The sequence below is a fragment of the Pan paniscus genome, chromosome 4 (genome assembly GCF_029289425.2).
Source record: "Pan paniscus chromosome 4, NHGRI_mPanPan1-v2.0_pri, whole genome shotgun sequence".
Lineage (NCBI taxonomy): Eukaryota > Metazoa > Chordata > Mammalia > Primates > Hominidae > Pan > Pan paniscus.
Window position 1 is genome coordinate 6,077,685 of NC_073253.2, and position 18,265 is coordinate 6,095,949.

At 40.6% G+C, this 18,265-nt stretch overlaps 1 long non-coding RNA gene across 1 annotated transcript in view; it reads left to right on the forward strand.

Moving 5' to 3' along the window:
- Positions 1 to 15,709, forward strand: part of LOC129397721 (uncharacterized) — a 33,372-nt gene extending 17,663 nt beyond the window's left edge. Inside the window, exons 2-3 of the long non-coding RNA XR_008625306.2 lie at positions 9,030 to 9,097; positions 10,354 to 15,709. This is a non-coding gene — a long non-coding RNA (uncharacterized LOC129397721). The remainder of the gene's footprint in view (positions 1 to 9,029; positions 9,098 to 10,353) is intronic.
- The last annotated feature ends 2,556 nt before the right edge of the window (positions 15,710 to 18,265 follow it).

The following is an 18,265-nucleotide window of genomic DNA, read 5'->3' on the forward strand; positions in this document are numbered from 1 at the left end:
CATTAATTCTTAGTCTTATTGGTGTACAGCACTAGTTTTTAAAATTATACAATAAGAGAGTATTTATATAATAATAAACATCTCTTGTGACACTTAAGTCAGTAACAACAGTAACTAAAACCGTAAAACTAACCATATGTGATAAAAATAACAAAACCTATGCTCAAATCTATACCTTCAAGGCTGTGGTAGACTGCAATACAGTCCCAAATTCTTCACCCCTCTATGTATCCACATCTTCCATGACCTCATCATGAAGAGAGTGCATTTCCCTGCCCTTCTCTTTGGACTTGTCCAATGCCCTGTTTTGGTTGATTGCATCCTTTCACTATCTCAAATCTTTGCCATTGCCTAGAGAAGAACTTCCCAAGAGTAGCTGCTGTCCCTACAGCCTTGGCTTTGAGGTCAGATGTATGGGGTAGACCTGGACCACAGATATGCTATGTGAGGTAGAGCCATTGCTGATGAGTCCAGTTTAGGTCAGCAGAAACTTAGAAGACCCACAGATAATGTGAGCAAAGACAGAGCACTGTTTCTAACATATTGCAGTTGGGGATGGTTGTTATACAGCAATAGCTGGCTGATACAGAGGTGCATGACTGACCACAGGTGAAACCATGGGACATGAGCAGCACCTTGTCCTGCCATCATTGTCCACCAGCACCCACAACACATTCTGCATTCAGAGACAATAACACTTTGTATCTTGAGATAAAGTAAAAATAACAATGTCATTCTGTAGAGCACTTGTCTCATAAATAAGTAATACTTTGACCCCTTCTTAAAAGTTACTGTTTCCTTAATTAAAACAATTTTGTTCACGACTATGGTAATATTGATCTCTGAAGATGTGTTCATGAGGCTATGGTAATAATGTTAAAAATTGCTGTTTATTCAACATAATTAGATGATAATGAAATCTATAATCTTAGCAGTTTTGAATCTTTCTTTCTAATGTCTGTATTTTTAAATTAATTTTATAATGAGGGATTCCTATGTTCTGGACTTCTTTGTTCCTCTTTGCAAGCCAAGTTATTTTCTCTCTGAACATACTTTGTGTTTGATTTTCCCTTTATGATTAATGCCCTCCCCCATCTGCCCCCCTTAGCTCACTCCAAGTAGCAGCATTTCTTTTCATCTCTACCCCAATCTTCTCCCTTCTGGGAACCCCCAGAGTGCTTTATACTTCTTTTACAACATGCATCATTATTGTCTTCTAGTTGTTTGTGTTTTGAAGCTTATTCTTTCACTCTGGTATTAAAGCCCCTAGCTCACAACAGGTGCCCAGTGATGTTTTTCAATTTCTAGCACAACCAAACCTCAGGCCCACCTGTTCTTAGCAACTCTTGCTAAGATCAGAAGAAGAGCAATCCCATAGAAAGACCCACGTCTCATGCTCAATGGTGAGAGAATATAATGCTTGGCCAAAACCTCAAATTCTGGGCTCCGGTCCATCTGGGGTTAGAATTGGTCAGAGCAGTGTTTGTCCCATGAGATGTCAACGGACAAATGAAATTCTTTGAGGCCCATTCTTTGTGTGTGTGTGTGTGTGTGTGTGTGTGAAAGGACCTACTAATGATGATCTTATATATTTGTTACAAAAGATAATGGAACCATGTATATAAAGTGCCAGCACCTACTAGTTTGTTTAATCAAGATTTGCTAATATTATTAGCCAGTGGTGGATTCCTGACCATGCAATTCTCTCTGGCTGCAGCACAGGGTATAAAATATTAATAGTTACTGCTCTAAGTCCTAATGCCCTTCTTTAATAATAATCAGGAAGCAGTTACATCACCCTTAATAAGGAATCCTACCATTGTTTTTTAAAGAAATAAAGCTACATTGCATTTTTTTAAATGATGAAAACATAGTTTCAACATAGGAAGGTAAAAAGTTTGTATATTTAGTTTGTTTTTAACATAACCTGTAATCTGAAACATTCAGCAGAAGCACATAATATGGTACTGATTTAACAGGTCAGGTATGCTCTAGTGTAATTTGTCTGAATAAGTATTTCGGAACTGTTTGAACCTGATTCCATTTTTGCTGGGTCTCCTATGGGTTCAAGTGGGAAGAGGCGAGAGAGAGGCCAGGGGAGGCACTGATCCCTGTCCTGCCCCAGTTTCCTCGGGTGGCCACACCTCTATCTTGAAGGTCAGAGAGGCTTACTCTGTTGTAGTGCTGCAGACGGAAATTCACCTATTTCTGTCTCTATGGTGTGCAGTTTTATGAAGCATTCCCTGCAGAGGTGGAGGCAAGAACTACCATGCCCTCCTTGTTAAAGAGTAGAACAGCAACACACAAGCTTATTCAAGTCTCTCATCAAAGGAGATTACAAATCATGCATGTAAAGTAATTGTGTATAAATTATTTAAGACGTTTATAGCAAATTGGATATACTAATCTCTCAGTCAATGCATTTCTAGATCTCTTTATTATCAATGTAGATTCATTATCAAAATGAATAAAAATCATATGGTGTTGTAATGAAATTGATGTGAGAAGCAAAAACCACTTAATTAAACTTTCTTAATGGCTTATAATACAGCTCAGGACAGTTACAGACTAAAACTAGCTAGGACAATGTGCAGTAGAGTAAAAGTGTGGGGTTCGTATTGTGACCTGCAGTTGAGGGGCTGCAGGAACGTCACAGTGAAACAAGAGGGTTGAGAGAGATTATCACCGAGGAACCCCTGCAGTGACAATATACGTAGCTCCAAATGGACTCAATTACTTCTAAGGGAGGATAGGTTAGTATATTGCAGCAAATGTAAAAATTTAAAAACCAATAGCCTCAAAATCTCTGTTAATAGACTTCGGACAACCACCCTGAAACAGAACCTTTTCAATAATGGATGCTTGAAACTGCCTTTAAATTTTAATCTAAGCATTTAAATTCTCATGCCAGCCTCCAGTGACTTCTTTTTCAGCTAAAGAGAAGTTATTTTTGGGTGGAATATAAGCAGAACATGGTAATTAAAAAAATTCATGAGATAGTCTACCCACTGTTCAGAGTTGATTAGTATGTGAGAATTATTTTCATTTTGGGGCATTTATCCCTTTGAGTGAAACTTTCTAGCTCATACTACTTGTAACATGATCATAAAGTAGCTTTTCAGTGAAGTTTTAGGTTGGTGTAGTCAAGGGAGCACTGTCATTTTGGAAAGCTTTACCTGATATATGGGCATGATCATATATTTGAGTATCCACAAAAATCGACAGTGAAGGCTAAGAATTGGTGGCAAGATAGAGGCCTTGAGAATATTATCTGTGTCCTCCAAAGCCACGGGGACCTTCAGTTGTGTTCATTCATTCATCCATTCAACAGAAATACATGAGGTCCTACTCTGTGCCAGCCTAGTGGTCATGAGAGAGTGAACATGAACATAATGGCTTATAATACAGCCCAGGACAGTTATAGACTAAAACCAGTTCTACCTTCAGTATTCTTTGCTCTATGTAAGCTGACAGCCACTGGAACAGGAAATTAGTATATAGCTGGACTGATGTTATCTCAGAATACTCTGACGGGTTTAGAAATTATCATATTAAATGTATAAGATAGAAAAGCAAGAGGGGAAACATTCATTGAAACAAAACAGGACCCCACATGTTATGCCTTCAGGATTTTGCTGCATTTCTTACTTGTCAACAAATCCGGATCCTGTTTAGTCTTCTAAAAATCTTAAATTAATATAAGACTTATGAAAGAACTTGGCTAATTCAAGCTGATGGCTTGAAGACCATCACAAATTACCCAGCTGTGTGCTCTGGGCTGTCAGCTAACACAGCGGGATGGGAATTTTGTGAATCTATTTTTGTTGATGATGAAAAGAGGAGAGCCATGATTGACACCCAGCCCACTCAAGCTGCCCATTTCCTGTGCGTTGTTTGTTGCAAAGGTTTTCAGTTTGCGCTACATATACTGTCATTGTCTTGCTTGTGTAGTTTTGTTTTTGCTTTTATTTTCCTTTTTTGTGTGTGTTTTTGAGACATGGTCTTGTTCTGTTGTCCAGGCTGGAGTGCAGATCATGACTCAGCACAATTTTGAACTCCTGGGCTCAAGCGACCCTCCTGCCTCAGCCTCCCGAGTAGCTGGAACTACAGGTGAACACCACCACACCCAGCTATTTATTTTTTTTTTATTATTTTTTATTTTTTTGGTGGAGACAGGATCTCACTATGTTGTCCAGGCTGGTCTGGAACTCCTGGCCTCAAGCAATCTTCCCACCTTGACCTCCCAAAGCAGTAGGATTGCAGGCATGAGCCACTGCATCCAGCCTTCCAGAGGTTTTAAAATCTGAAAATGGGATGAAAACAAGAAAATGAACACATCTTTGCAAGACCTTATCCTAACTCTCCTAGGCTCCTTTCAGGCTGTAGACTGTAATTCGGTGCTGAGTTGCAATCCACCCTACATAAGCCCTACAGGAAACCACAGCTGTAGCAGCATGTGGATGCAGCAAGCCCTCGGGAAAACTGTGCAAAGCAAGTGCCCGCACTGAAGGGCTGAGCCACCCCCAGGGCCGACAGTGTCCAAAGATGCCTGGCAGATCCTGCCATAGGCCACGCCAAGGGCCTGGCTGGGAGTCTCAGGGCACAGTGGAAAAACGGCCGGCTTCCCCAGGGCACCACAGCTTGCTTGGCCCAGAGCTGCCTTGAGGTCCCACAGCTTCACGTATACAGACAGGCCCGGCCCCAGTCGCTGCCATGACCGGCTACCTGTGACTCGGATGTGCCACCTTCTGAGATTCCTCTCCTTCCAGCATTCCTTGGCCTCCTTTGGTGTTTCACACCTGGAAGAACATTCTGGTGCATCATCTCTAGAGCTGCAATGGGGCCCAGCTTTTGGAAACATGGGGCCAAGGAAGGAGCAGAGGAACATTTTCTACCTCTTCTGTGCTCCTACTCCCTGCACACAGGAGACACTGGCCAACTGCAACCTTATTATCACTTCTCTCAGATCTGAGTTCCAGGCTGTCATTTTTTATTAGCTTAAGTGTTAATTATTTTGAATGAAGAAAAAGAAACTTTTATTAAGAAGTTAATATTTCAATAAAAAGCTTAAAACTAACCTTATAACAATTGATTAGATGAAATTAAATGTATCTCTTAAATGTATCTCATTTATCTAAATTCATGTATGTTGCATGAATAAATCAGCATTTTCTCAGACCTTTAGGCACCACTATAAATAGACCTGGTTAAATGGACATTTATGTAGAAAACAGAATGAAATGCTCAATGGAGACATTTACCTTTACCACATCTGTTATTGGAAAAGCCCAGACCATAATATTTGGAAAGTCTCTTTAATTTTATAAAGATAATATTGGGTTATGTTTTGATTTGGGGGATCAACCCCTTTTATAATGTTTATTTTGTGAGAATTTAATATAAGCACCATGCTAAGTTACTCTTTGATGACTTGAGGTGGCACAAAGGGTTGGCTTGTCAAGGGACTGCCATGCATCTGCAGTGTCTCTGTATATCAAGCTTAACAAATAATTGTGAGGGTAAAAGCAATCACAAGGCACAGCCCAGCAGTGGGGGCCCCAGCTTTGATACCCTGAGTCCTTTCCTGTCACCTCAGGACTCCCTGTGGCCCAAATTAACATATGAAATAGTGCAATATAATATAGAGCTACATTTCTTGCACAAAACGAGAGGCATTTGGTCATGAAACATACCCATTTTATACTTAGATAGTTACATAACTTCCATGACATTTTCCAGGGAGCCATGAGCCGTGAATCCCTAGTTTCTAAGTCTGCTTTTCATAAGGAATCCTAGACAAGCACATACCTCCTGCTCAAAGCATTTCATTGATATGGTCTCCCTGAGAACTCAAGTATGGTTCATGTGTTTGTCCGGAGATCTGCCAATAACTTGTTTACAAGAGGATTTGACCACTTCCCCTTCTCTCTCTATCAATCCGTCAATCTATGTATTCAACAGACCTGAAGGGAGAACTAGCCTTCGGTCTCGTTGAGATGCTGGGATTCCCCATGAGAGAAAACCCAGTCTCTGTGGAAAGGTCTTTCTCCAGCCTTCCTACAAGGAGAGAAGAGGGATTACTGCCAGCAGGGCTGAGAAAGAAAAGAGACTTGGGGGATTAGATTCTTCATGCCAACAGGATTACTTCTTGACTCCAACCTTGCTTCAAAGTAGACCTCCTCTGAGAATAAGCCGAGAGACTTCTCTTTGGTGCAGGCTGCTGGTGAAAACCAGGAAGCAAGATGAATGCATCTTAAAGAAGGCATGCTTACATCTGCCTTTTATTGCTGGATTTTTCTACATGGCCTCACAGGGCCCATATGGAGAAAGAAACATGTTCTAATAGCACATTCTCAATGTGCTTACAAAGATGTTCCTCTGTCAACTCTTCCACAGAAAGAAAACCTTTGCATTGATTCACTTTGCTATTGTTTTTCCTTATCATGAAAGTACATATGTTCATTGTAAAACACTCACAAAATTATAAAGATTTATAAATTATAAAGATCCTTTATAAAATTATAAAGAAAGGAAAAATCCCCTTCCTTCCATGTGATGTATTCATCTAATGAAGCAGACAGCGCCCTTCAAATCCAAGCTCACGGAAACACCTTCTCTAGTGTTCAGGAGAAGCCAGGTCAAAGCCATAGTGTCAAGTAGTCAGAAGGCAGCTTTTGCCTGTTCAATGCACTCTTTCCATGAGCACCCAGAGACCTCTGTCCCAAACAGTTCTGTTGCTGTCTTTACTGCTTTATGAAAGGATACTCACCCAAGAACACTATGTGTGCCTGCATAGTTGTCTGGGTCACTAATGAACCCTGGCATATTTGCCAGGAAGCCTGGTACCCTCAGGCTCAGTGTTATGCCGTGTAATGACTGGTTTTCCGTGGTTTGTGATGCTGTGTAATGACTGGTTTTCCATGTTTTATGACTCCCAGTGGTCTTACCTGTTTGTACACTCCACTCATTCATTTGCCATCTAATTTATTCACTCATGAATTAATTTGTTTTTTGTTTCAACAAATATGATTAAGTATCCATTCTTGGGTGGCAGGAAGTGTGCACAAGAATAAATAAAGCAGTGTGTCTGCAAGGAAGGAGTTGAGGATTAAAAGCAAAAGACAAAGGAGACATGTGGTCCACTAATGGTGACGTGATGGGAATCACGCTGTCACAGGTAAGGTGAAGTACTGGGGGAGCATGCAGTAGGGGGGCTGAAGCTTAGTGAGGGATAGCTACAACAGTAGAGTGGGTGACGCAGGATGACCAGTTTGTTACATGAATGGGAGCAGAAGGGGCCTCTCAGCAGAAGAATTGCACCTTCAAAGCACAGAGACACACCAGAACAGGCAAGGCTTGTGGGAAAAGGATGATTGCCATACAACTGTACCTAGGGAAAAACAGAGGACAGGGAGGAATGAGACCAGAAAAGGGAGCAACTGGGAGGCCGAGACATGTGGATCCCTTGAGGTTGGGAGTTCGAGGCTAGTCTGGCCAACATGGTGAAACCCCATCTCTACTAAAAATACAAAAATTAGCCAGGTGTGATGGCGGCCCCCTGTTATCCCAGCTACTTGGCTGAGGCAGGAGAATCACTTGAACCCGGGAGGCGGAGGTTGCAGTGAGCCGAGGTGGTGCCACTGCACTCCAGCTGGGCCAACAGAGTGAGACTCATCTCAAAAAGGAAAAAAAGAAAAAGAAAAAGAAAAGAGAGCAACAATGTCAGATGCAGGAAAATACCTGACAGTGGAGGAAACAGTTAAACTTAGTTATGTAAACAAAGGTGACGGTGGCCTCGCTCCTGTTCCCGAGGACTGTTCTGATCCACACCTTTGTTTTGGAGCCAGTGTTAATAGCACTGCCTTTCATTCTGCCAAAAGCCTCCCTTAGGATGAAGAGTTATTTAATTACTCAAATATAGATGCTCTTAAAGTACTATAAATAAAAATATGACCTTGTGAGATCTGCAATTTGGAATAAGAGAGGAGTTGGAGTTGAGTCAGACCTTGCTGTGGTGTGAATGTTTGTGTCTCCCCAAATGCCTATGTTGAAACCCAAATGGGGTTGAAAGGCCTGGGAGTGGAATGAGCCATGTGGAGGTTTGTGGTCTGAATCACACGGTTGTGTTAACTGATCAAGAAGCCAGAGAGGGACAGAGTCATCAGCAAATCTGCAAATGCCTCCGTGTCCAGCAGCCGAGGGCTCGGGCCACACATCGTGCTCATGCAGCCAATCAACGTCAAATGTTCAGTGCCCCTCAGCCAAAAGTAATCATGGAGAGAATTTTGAACCATTGAGCTCTCTCCTGGCTGACTTTTCTGTGTCTTTTCTCAATGAAGCATCGGGTGGCAGATCCAGGCAGATCCTGGACTTCGCACCACCCACGGCTGACATGCCCACCGACTGTCCTTGCAGCCAGGCTCTGAAGGACTTGGTCAGGAGCCCCTGCCCTGCGTGGCTTGGGGAATGTGAGACAATGAGAGATCGATGAATTCCTTTTCTTTCTTTCTCCAATCATGACATCTTTATTTCTTCGGCCCTCTTTAGAAAATAAGTCATTGATGTTTTTCTTATCTTTTTATTTCTTAGATAATCTCAAGCTTGCATTTAGTGCTATAGTGCTATATATCACAAATATTTGTCTGATTCAAGGTTATCTTACACAGTGACAAGTGTTTAGCAGGTAACCACAATGTCAGGTTTGTGATGAGTATAGATTGAGGGTGCTGACGTTGGCTGAAAGCTGTGTGTGTGTATATTAGTCAGTATGTGTGTGTGCCTTGTGTATGCATTTGTATCTCTGTTTGTCTTTGTGTATGTCTGTTTAAGTGTGTGTGTATAAATGTCTGTGTGTGTGTTTGAGTGTCTCTCTGTGTGTGTGTAAGTGTGTGTGTCTGAAACTATTTCATTAGTCATTTTTTTTCTGGTATAATGCGTTGCCAAAAACAAAGCCTTTTTAAAACATAATTTTCCCACAAGTGAACTGTTTTTAATCCTCATCTGTCAGCAAACCTTTACTTCTTCCACAGATACCTGAGGCGATCTTGCAAGAAGTCCTCTAATCTGGAATGTGGTATTCATTTGGAAGCAGAAACTGGTGAGAGGGAATGGAAGACAATCCCCCAGGGTGGTGGTGTTTAAAATACCTTCTCAGAACACGCCCTGACCACAGGCTCTTGGGTGCCCCTTCAGGGGCCCCAAGCCTCGGGAGAGGATGCTGCTGTATTGTGTAAAGGGTCCCAGGCAGGGCAGCCCAGGGCCAGCTGAGGCATGGGACAAGGGGCCTGCTTTGGACCAAGTCAGAGACCAGCAGGGCTGAGAGTGGTAGGTAAAGGTGCCAGGTGGCCTGCAGGGGTCTGGATTTTCATACCTTCTCCTCTGCATCCCAGTAATACCCCAGCCCCACACCCCCATGGCAGCCACAGTGTCCCCTGCTGCCATCAGCAAGGACTGCCTTCTGCATCTGAGCCTTGCTCTAGACTTTTCTGTCGGGAACCTCACTATCCCACCTGGCCCCCTTCTCATGACTGCTCCTTGAAGCCTTTATTTTCTCAACTAAATGCTTCCTCCTCACTCTCTCCCAGCCAGAATTCCCCCACCATCCATCGTCCTCATGCTACTTGCATAGTGCTGGCATGCAGTACTCATGAGCATCGGTGATGGTCACTGTGGCCTGTGTTCCCCGATGCCTCATGTGTGCAGATCAGCCATAGTCACTGCACCACGTCAGTCTCCCAGCAAGGCCGGGAGCCCAGCACAAAGGCCATGTTTTCTTACCCTTTGCCTTCTCCCACCCCAGTCACTCCCAACACATCTAAAGTCAATAACCATGAGGCCCTGGGAACGTCCCTGTGACCATGACCTCCTTCGTCCCCAGCCAGCATTATTGCTTTCTGCAAACAGGCCCTGCCTTCCTGGGTGCACTGGACAAATCTTCCTCACATCTTTCTTACAGTGATTCCTGCCATATGCATTCAGCAGACACTCTATGTCTATGCTGCCAGACGGGCCACCACCAATGCCCCAACCCCTGCTCTCCTGCAAATGCCCACCTAAAGCAGGTGGGCTGTCACTCCTGCAAGGTCAGGCTTTGCAACAGCCTTTCTGCTTGTTCCTTCTAACCCTCCATGGACTTAGCAGCTCTCGATGTAGACCGTGGATAGCTATTTATTTTTTATTTTTATTTTTGTCTCAGAATTTCAAAGTTGCAGGAAATTTGTAATCACCTGGTCTTATTTCCTCTTTTTGTAGATGAAGTTAACTTCAGAGAATATAAGTATCTGCCCTTAGCCCCACAGTTAGATCCAGGAAGGTGTCTTACATTATCTTTCCATCTGCTAATTCGCCCTGTAGGTGGTCTGTCTCTTGTTATACAAGGATGATGGAGCTCTGCATCAAGGTGGCTGAAGAGGCTCTGGATGGCCAGGGATGGAAGGTGGCCCCATGGCACTCAGCCACAGTCTCCAAACCCAACAGGCAATGAATTTCCCAGCTACAGCTACAGTCAGCAACACTGAGTCAACAAAGGGACCAGCCTAATTGTTCTATGAAAATTTTGCCTACAAAAATCTACTTAAGATAATGCATTTGAGGTTTAGACTTGTTATAGCCTCTATGAGTACTTTACTCCTATGGCTGACCAGTGTTCCATTTTATTTTTAGATATACTGCCTTGTGTTTATTTATTCATCCACTGACATTGACATCCGAGTGATGTCCACTTTTTTGATTACTGTAAATAGCACTGCTATAAACATTGGTGTACGAGTTTTTATTTGGAAACCTGCTTTCAATTCTCTTGGGTATATACCTAGAAGTACAATTGCTATGCAAAGTCAAGGCAGTTAGACACAAAAAACTACATGTCGTATGATTTCATTTATGTGAAATCTCCAGAACAGGCAAATCCACAGATACAGAAAACAAATTTGTGGTCTCCAGGGACTAGAGATGGGGGAAATGGGAGTGACTGGATAATGGATACAGAGTTTCCATTTTGGGTAATAAAAAATCATTCTGTAACTAATGGTGGTGCTGTACAACATTGAGAATGTACACAGTTCTCTGACTTGAAAACTTTAAAATAATTAAAAAGGTAAATTTTATGCTTTATATCTACCACAATAAAAAATCTACTTAAAAAATAGAGTTTTTTAAAAATGTGTAGAATAAGTTAAGAGAATTAGAAAAAAAATTCTTAATAGGTATTGCTGAGTATATATAAATAAATAGATGAAACAATTGTATCTAGAAAAGCAATTACTTGTACTCAATATGGTATATGGTTAACCCATAGAAACCTTATCCTTGTAATTCATTTTAAACCTGCTTTCATTCTTGACAACTTATATAACAGAAGGTATTTTCAGTTTGGTTGTGGTCCAATTATAATAAGTGCTTATTGTGGATATAAAGGATATTTACAGAGCATTCTACCTAAGAACTGCAGAATATACATTCTTCTCATCAGCACGTGGAACACTCTCCAAGACTGACTCTGTGATATGACGCAAAACAAGTCTCAATAAATTAAAAAAAAATGAAATCATATCAAATATATTTTCAGATCACAGTGGAATAAAACTATAAAACAACTACAAATAAAACCCTCAAAACTACACAAATACATGAAAATAAAACAATCTGCTCCTGAATGATTTTTGGGTTAATGATAAAATCAAGATGTAAATTAAAAAATTCTTTGAAATGAATAATAATAGTGACATAAGTTATCAAAACTTCTGGGATACAGTAAAAGCAGTGCTAAGAGAAAAGTTTATAGCACTAAATACCTATATCCAAAGGCCTGAAAGATCACAAATTGACAAGCTAAGGTCACACGTCAAGGAACTGGAGAAACAAGAACTAAGCCCAAAGCTGGTAGAAGAAAATAACAAAGATAAGAGCGGAACTAAATGAAATTGAAACAAAAAATGCAAAAGATCAATGAAACAAAAACTAATTCTTTGAAAAGATAAACAACACTGATAAACCATTAGTTCGACTAACCAAGAAAAGAGAGAGAAAATTCAAATGAACTCAATTAGAAATAAAACTGGAGACATTACAACTGACACCACAGAAACACGAAAGGTCATTCGAGACTACTATGAACACATCTATGTCCACAAACTAAAAATTCTGGAGGAAATAGATAAACTCCTGGAAACATAAAACCTTCCTAGATTAAATCAAGAAGAAATAGAAACCCTGAACAGACCAATAACAAGGAGTGAGATTGAATCAGTAATGCAAAAATTGCCAATAGCAACAAAAAAGCCCAGGGCCGGATGGATTCACAGCTGAATTCTACCAGACATTCAAAGATGAATTGGTACCAATCCTATTAAAACTGTTCCAAAAGATTGAGAAGGAGGGAATCCTCTCTGAATCATTCAATGAAGCTGCTATCACCCTAATACCAAAACCAGGAAAGGACATAACAACAACAAAAAATCTGCAGACCGATATCCTAACATAAATGCAGAAATCCTCAACAAAACACTAGCTAACCAAATCCAACAGCACATTTAAAAGATAATACACCATGATTAAGTGAGTTTTATCCCAGGAATGCAGGGATGATTTAACATATGTGAGTTAATAAATGTGACACATCACATAAACAGAATTAAAAACAAAAAATATATGATCATTTCAATAGATGAAAAAAAAGCATTTAATAAAATCCAGCATCCCTTTATGATAGAAAACCCTCAACAATTTAAATATAGAAGGGACTTATCTTGGGCTGGGTGTGGTGGCTCATGCCTGTAACCCGAGCACTTTGGGAGGCCGAAGTGGGTGGAACACGAGGTCAGGAGTTCAAGACAAGCTTGGGCAATGTGGTGAAACCCCGTCTGTATTAAAAATACAAAAATTAGCCAGGTGCAGTTGTGTGCATCTGTAGTCCCAGCTACTCAGGAGGCTGAGGTAGGAGAATCGCTTGAACCTGGGAGGCGGAGGTTGCAATGAGCTGAGATCGTGCCACTGCACTCTGGCCTGGGCAACAGAGTGAGACTCCGTCAAAAAGAAAAAAAAAAAAAAGAAGGGACTTACCTCAAAATAATAAAAGCCATATATGACAAACCCACAGACAACATCATACTGAATGGAGAAAGCATTCCGCCTGAGAACTGGGGTAATACCAGGATGCCCAATTTCACCACTTCTATTCGATGTACTACTGGAAATCCTATCCATAGCAATGAGGTAAGAGAAAGAAATAAGGGGCATCCAAATTGGAAAAAAGGAAGTCAAACTGTCGCTGTTCACTGATGATATGCTCATATGCCTAGAAAACCCTAAAGACTCCTCCAAAAGACTCCTAGATTTGATAAGCAAATTCAGTAAAGTCTCAATATCAATGTACACAAATCAGTAACACTGCTATACACCATCAACAACCAAGCTGAGAATCAAATCAAGAACTCTATCCCTTTTACAGCAGCTGCAAAAATAAAATAAAATAATAAAATAAAGTAAAATACTTAGGAACATACTTAACAAAGGAGATGAAAGATCTCTACAAGGAGAACTACAAAACACTGCTGAATGAAGTCATAGATGACACAAACAAATGGAAACACATCCCATGCTCATGGCTTGCAAGAATCAATATTGCAAAACCATACTGTCCAAAGCAAATCTACAGATTCAATGCAATTCCTATCAAAACACCAATGTCATTTTTCACAGAATTAGAAGAAACAATCCTAAAAATTCATGTGGAACCAAAAAAGATCCCAAATAGCCAAAGCAAGACTAAGCAAAAGGAACAAAGCTGGAGGCATCACATTACCCAGCTTCAAATTTACAGAGCTATAGTTACCAAAACAGCATGGTACTGGTATAAAAGTAGAGACATGGAACAATGGAACAGAATAGAAAACCCAGAAATAAAGCCAAATACTTACAACCAACTGATCTTTGACAAAGCATACAAAAACAAAAGTGGGGAAAAGACACCCTATTTAATAAATGGTGCTGGGAAACCTGACTAGCCACGTGGGTAAGAAAACAACTGGATCCCTATTTCTTACCTTACACAAAAATAATTTCAAGATGGACAAAAGACTTAAATCTAAGACCTAAAACCATAATTCTAGAGGATCACCTAGGAAAAACCCTTCTGGACAGGGGCCTAGGCAAAGAATTCATGACTAAGACCCCAAAAGCAAATGCAACAAAAACAAAACAAAATACATGGACTTAATTAAACTAAAAAGCTTCTGTACAGCAAAAGAAATAATCACCAGAGTAAACAGACAACTCACAGAATGGAAGAAAACATTTGCAAACTATGCATCTGACAAAGGACTAATATCCAGACTCTACAAAGAACTCCAACAAATCAACAAGAAAAAAACAAATAACCTCATAAAAAAGTGGACAAATGACATGAACAGATATTTCTCAAAAGAAGATATACAAATGGACAACAAACATAAAAAAATGCTCAACATCACTAATCATCGGAGAAATGCAAATTAAAACCACAGTGAGATACCACCTTATTCTGGCAAGAATGGCCATCATTAAAAAGTCAAAAAACAATAGATATTGGGATGGATGCGGTGAAAAGAGAACAGTTATACACTGCCGGTGGGAATGTAAATTGGTAAAACCACTATGGAAAACAGTATAGAGATTCCTTAAAGAACTAAAAGCAATCTACCATTCAATCCAGCAATCCCACTACTAGACATCTACCCAAGGGAAAAAAAATCATTCTATTAAAAAGACACCTGCACACGTATGTTTATTGCAGCACAATTCACAATTGCAAAGATATTAAACCAACCTAAGTGCCCATTGACCAATGAGTGGATAAAGAAAATGTAATACATATGCTCCATGGAATACTACTCAGCCATAAAAAGAACAAAATATCTTTTGCAACAACTTGAATAGAGCTGGAGATTATTACTCTAAGTGAAGTAACTCAGGAATGGAAAACCAAATATTGTATGCTCTCACTTATAAGTGGGAGCTAGGCTATGGGTACAAAAAGGCATATAGAGTGATATGGTGGACTATGGAGACTCATAATAGGAAGGGTGGGAGTGGAGGTGAGGGGTAAAAAACTACATATTGGGTACAATGTACACTACTCGGGGTGACCAGTGCACTTAAATTTTAGACTTCATCACTGTAAAATTCATCCATTTAAAAACCACTTGTGCCACCAAAACTACTAAAATAAAAAAATTAAATAAGTACTTAATTACTGTGTTAATAAGTAAAGATTTATTGCACAAATTACTCAACATTACATCATATTTCTTCTTCTTTGATGTTAGGAAGGCCAGGCATGGATAAAAATGAACCTGGCTGAATGAAAAAGAAATAGGTCAACTTCAAAACAACTGACATGCTTTTAGCATACCTTTTGCAACAAAAAGAAAAATGATGTTTTGTTTCTCTCTGTAAAATGTTTATAATCCTGAAAACAGGTTTCATTCCATTGGTATCTTCAAGCTATTTGAGGTATATAAAAAAACTGATTCTACACATGGGGAAGAAGAGTTTAGACCACTTTACGGCTATATACACAGCATATAAACATTTCAGTAATGAAAACGAAATTCAGCAAGAACAGGTAACACTCAACGCAAAAATAACAGCCATATATTTTAGACCTGAATCTTTTACTGTAACTGTAAAACTCACTTGCAAAATGTGCTTCTGTTCCATGAGCCATATATATGCAAATACCCGGTTATAGAACACGTTGCTGGCAACATCAAACAGAGCATGACCTGGTTAACCCCTTCTCAGTCAATAAATATGTCAGAGCACTGACATTATTTCAGTGATATTTAATTTTATGTTACTTAGAACCCAAAGTGATTATTTTAAAAAATACAATTAAAATTCTTTTAAAGTGGATATAAAACTTGCTGAAAGGTCTATTTTTTATAGTGCTTATCCAAACTTTAAAAGATCTATTACTCACGAGAGCATTTTATGTAGTGTGATTTCCAGTGCTTGTATCAGAGCCAAGGCAATCATTCTACAAGCCGTAGCCCCCACCGCTCACAGCTCTCCTGTCCAAGCTCTGCCATTCCCCTAACGGGCATGACAATTACTTCTTAAAGTATCCTCCTTTGAGGAAGACGCCTTATAAGAAAGCATCGAAAGGGGCTCCCTGAACAGAGTAGAGGGTAGGGATGGGTGCCCACCATCCTGGTGTGTGGCTCTGGGTGGCTCTTCTTTCCTGCAGTGACATATCCCCATATCCCTCCTGTCTGCCTAGAACATATCTCTCTTCCTTTAGGACTCCTCTCTACTACCACCACCCCTTGGACATCTTTCCCTCCTCCAGTTGGATTCTCCCTCTTTCTTTTTACTTCTGCACAGCTCGTACTCTGTTATAACTGCTGTATGGGGTTCCTCCCCCTATGAGAAGGGCTGTGTGGCACACTCACCTGTACATTCCCAGCTCCAAGACCTGGACAAACAGCGGTCGTTCACGTCAAACTCATGAATGAGGCCGGGTGCAGTGGCTCACACCTGTAATCCCAGCACTTTGGGACGCCAAGGCAGGTGGATCACTTGAGCCCAGGAGGTCAAGACAGGCCTGGACAACATGGTGAAACCCAGTCTCTGTGAAAAACACAAAAATTAGCCTGGTGTGTTGGTGCATGCCTGTAGTCCCAGCTACTCAGGAGGCTGAAGTGGGAGGATCGCCTGATCCTGGAGAGGTTGATGGTGCCACTGGGCTCCAGCCTGGGTGACTAAGCGAGATCCTATCTAAAAAAAAAAAAATTATGAATGAATAAGTGAATGAATGTGCAAATGTTCTTTAATTATGTGGCACTTCAAGATCTGCTATGGCCATGGAGATATTTTTATGTTGTGTGACTACCTTAGTTGTCAATTTTGGTATCACTTTTGCAGTTCAGCACTTCCTTTGGAGAGTGGACCTTCCCCCAGCATGAAAATGGATGTATACTGGCAAAAAGTGGGACTCCCCATTGGCTCCCTGCCACAGACTACTTTCAGTGTCTGACTGTCTATCGTCCATGCATCTGCGCATCCCTCCATCCAGTCGTCTGAATTATCTATCTACCTATCTACTGATTATCTATATCTATCTCTATATGTGTATGTACCTATACCTGTGTGTATATCTATACATCTCAGAATGTATATAAAAGGGTGCTACAGTCATGTGATGTGTATGTGTGTGTGTGTATTTTGGCTGCCTCTATAGAATTCATGTACCTAAATATGTGATAGGTGCGTAAGCATAACATTCCTTATAAAAACTGTATGGATGCAGCCATAATGGGTGGCATTGGTGACTAAGGGTTTGTGATGGTTGATGTTAGGTGTCAACTTGACTGGCCTAAGGAACGCCCAGAAATCTGTTTAAACTTGATTTCTGGGTGTGTCTATGAGGATGTTTCCAGGAAAAATGAGACTGAGGAAGATCCACTCTCACCAATGTGGCATTCTCCGATCCCATGAGGACCCAAATAGAACAAACGAGGTGGAGGATGGGCAGATTTTCTCTCTCTCCTTGAGCTGGGGCTGACATCCTCTCCTGCCACTGGACATCTAAGCCACGATTCTCAGGCCTTCAGGGCTGAATTACATCCCAGGCTCTCCTGTTCCCCAGTGTGCCCATGATGATGGTGTGACTTCTGAGCTTCCATCACCATAGGGGCCAATTCCCATCATCAGCCTCCAATACATACACACACACACAGACACACACACACACACACACACACACACATAGCCTCCTGATTCTCCTGTGTCATCAAAGATAAGCCACGGACACCTACCCTGCCTTAATTTCCTCAAGGAAAAAAATACAGATGATAAAATTACCCTGTCATAAGCTATGTGAGGATGAAATAGCAAATACAGGTAACCCCTTAGAACAGTGCAGTGGGTCCATGATTGTCTGTGTTTACATTGACATCTTTGCCAATTGTCCCTAGCAATGTCAGCCCTTAGAATTTTATACAACTAGTGATTTTACCTTTACATAAAGCACAATTTGATGGAAAAACTTGAAGCTAAATTTTAAAATTAATTAGAATTTATTAACTTATAAAAATAAATTTTGAAAATAAAGATTAACAAATCCATAGTCATCATATGAGGTTTTTTTCATCACACTTACCAAAAATCAATAGATATGGTAAATATGACTATCGACTCATTCTTTCCAAACACTTAAAGAAAATCAGCATTTTAAAAATCTTTTATTTTACTTTAAGTTCTGGGATACATGTGCAGGATGTGCAGG